Source organism: Rhagoletis pomonella, unplaced genomic scaffold (genome assembly GCF_013731165.1).
Source record: "Rhagoletis pomonella isolate Grant_MI unplaced genomic scaffold, Rhpom_1.0 Rhpom_scaffold_00014, whole genome shotgun sequence".
Classification (NCBI taxonomy): Eukaryota; Metazoa; Arthropoda; class Insecta; order Diptera; family Tephritidae; genus Rhagoletis; species Rhagoletis pomonella.
The window spans coordinates 10609312-10612443 of record NW_023458568.1 but is presented as its reverse complement, the minus strand read 5'-3'; positions in this window follow the sequence as shown (position 1 = coordinate 10612443).

Below are 3132 nucleotides of genomic sequence, written 5' to 3'. Positions count from 1 at the left end.
AGAGTACTTTCCTACTCCTATGAGATGTCGCTCATGCCAACTGATGGGTCATACTATGAAAAGGTGCAGCAACAACATGCAACTTCCCCCCTCACAATGACTTGCCTTGTTTACGAACGAGATGTGCCAACGGTTATGGCCTGCCTCTGCTAAAGACTGCCCAAAGTACTTGCAAGAAAAAGAAGTACTAAAAATTAAAACTCTAAATAAATGCAATTACGCTGAAGCTAGACGTCTTTACAAAATTCTAAACCCTATTAAGGTGAATCAAAATCAATCATATGCATCAATTCTAAACTCAACACAAGCCGCTCAACACAGTCTCTCACAAAACCCGACCGATCGCACTTCCTCAGTCGGTAACTCAACAGATATCACCAAACCACATATTTCTACTATTCAATCTCACTCATACCAATCGAACGAGTCACTTTCTAGTGCTCACTCACACTCAATTAAGTCACTCACTCATGTTCATGCTTCGGAAGCAGTCAACACACAATCTACACAACAAGCTCAAACTCACTCACACAGCTCACTACAACTCCGGTCGCAAACTGGAGCTCTATTTCTCAATTGCATCCCCAAAACTCACCACCTGAACACTCATTCGACTCTAATAAAAACAATAGCAATGAGGTTAATACATCTCTAACACACAACGTTTCCTGTACTCATACTTCTTATGACTACTCTACATCTCTTACATCCTACAACTCAAACTTTGAACCAACCACGCAACCTGACTTCATTCTGCACTCGCTTCTCAACACAATCTCTGGTGCACGCTATAGGTTATTTTCCAAAAGAAAATAACACTTATAGCAAGTAAATAAATAAACAAAAATGATTGTCAATATTCTCCAATGGAATATTAGAGGTTATCATAATAACTATCTAGAATTAGAACCCCTAATAAAAGATCGGACGCCAAATTTAATATGTGTACAAGAAACCCATATTACTGCGAATTATACACCACACTGCCCCAAGCAATATACAGCATACTTTCACAACTTCCCGAATATTACATACTCCAAACAAGGTTGTGGTCTATTAATTCACGAAAATCTTCAACATAGACGAATCAATTTATCTACCAACTTATCAGCACTTGCTGTCGAGTTCACATTTAGACATCCCATCACTATAGTTTCCATTTATATTCCTCCAAATCAAAATATCTCGTCCTCTGATTTATTACGGCTTACCTCCTCTATTAATACCCCAGTAATTATATGCGGGGATTTCAACGGTTGGAGTCCTCTCTGGGGCTCACCAAAAACTAACAATAAGGGTTCAATAGTTGAAGATTTTATTCTGAGTTCCAATTTGTGTTTACTAAATAATAATAGCCCAACGCATTTTTCTACACACAACACATACACACACGTTGACCTGACTTTATGCTCACCACCAGTGGTGTAGCCAGGGGGGGATATGGGGGGATAGATCCCCCCCTTCGTCATTGAACTACAATTATTTACTTTTGAATTAATAACACAATACTATTTTATCCTTCTGATTTAAAATTTTTTTATTTCAGACGGATGACAATTTTAATGAATATATGAGTAGTCCACTTGCAAACAGCGTTATGTGATTTTTAAAAAGTAAACCATAAAGTAAAAAAAAACGTCTACGACAACAAGATACATCCGAACTGTATCTTTTTTTATTACCTGAAAATTTGGATAAATAAGAGCCTAATACCATTAAAAAAAATAAAATTGCAGTATGGTAGATTTGCAAATTTTATATATAAAAATTTAATATTGCAAGTTTTGAAACAGTAACTTTTACATAGCTAGCTTTTTTTAGCTTTTCGCGTTCTCTCCTCTAGGGAGATTGGTTTGCTTCTTTTTTTCGACCTCTTCCACTAGGCACCGAAACTACCACGTTTTCTTGCAGTTTTCTAAGTTCATACGAAGAGGAGACATTTGAAAGTGTATAAATAAGTATTATAGCGACTTTTGCAAGAGCAGTTAACATTTCATGCTATTTTTTTCAGAATATAGAAAAAATTTTCACTCTGCTGTTAGTGGACCCACCAAAAACTAAAAATCTAAAAAAAATTTACATAGCGCACTTTGCAAGTGGACTACTCAATTGTTGATATATGCTATCTTATTTGTCCCTTCTTTTTATACAATTAAGGAGCGGCTGAATGGTTTAACGATGTTAGCGGTACATAATGATGTGCCGATTACAACACAAGAAGTAATTGAAAAAATGTGTGTTAAGCAACGAAGATTAAAAATCGCTTTATAAGTAATAAGATTTTGTAGACTTGTACATAAATAAATGTAAATAGATACGCGTAAATATATAAATATGCAGATATATTCAATGTGTAAAAGCTGAAGTGTATACTAACGAAACTTCTACAAAACAAAACTGGACTACACACTAATTAGTTAAAATGGTGTAGTGATTTAATTTTTTAAATTTAAATAAAGCATGAATTCCTCATGGAATAACCGAGTAGACAAAAAATATATAACGGTAGAAATGGCACATACATACATATATGAAAGAATGCCCACAGGCGACGCACTATAGGCAAAACACGAGTTTTTTTTCAAAATCGTAGATCTTCGCTTAGAAAAGAGATAATGGAATGCAGCATTTAACCCTTTAATGCAGAGTCTGTCATATATGAAACGCTTTTTAACCCTTTCAAGGCAGAGGAAAAAGGTTCTCAATATGATTTTGAACGTGCTTTTTCTCATGTTGACGTAGATATTAATCGTAGAAAATTTTTCCATAGTAAAATAATAATAAAAAAAAAATTATATAAAAAAAATAACAAGTAAGAAAGTCTATGTTCGGGTGGAGCCGAACATTAAATACCCGGCGCAAGTATTAAATATATGTTTTTTCATCTTTCCGAAAGCTACCGCTAGATGGTAAGCCGGGGTGTATCAATTTTGAGTAAATTAGCGCACTTTAATTTCGAAATATTGCAGTTTCAAGCATTTCTGAAATTTACCGTTATATGAAAAGCGGCCGTAATTTTAGTCCGATTTCAATATTTTTCAACGTTTTTCTTTATGTGGCAAGCACAATAACCATACCGAGTTTCATACAAATTGGTAGAACGGTTACCGATATACATATATGTGATCATAA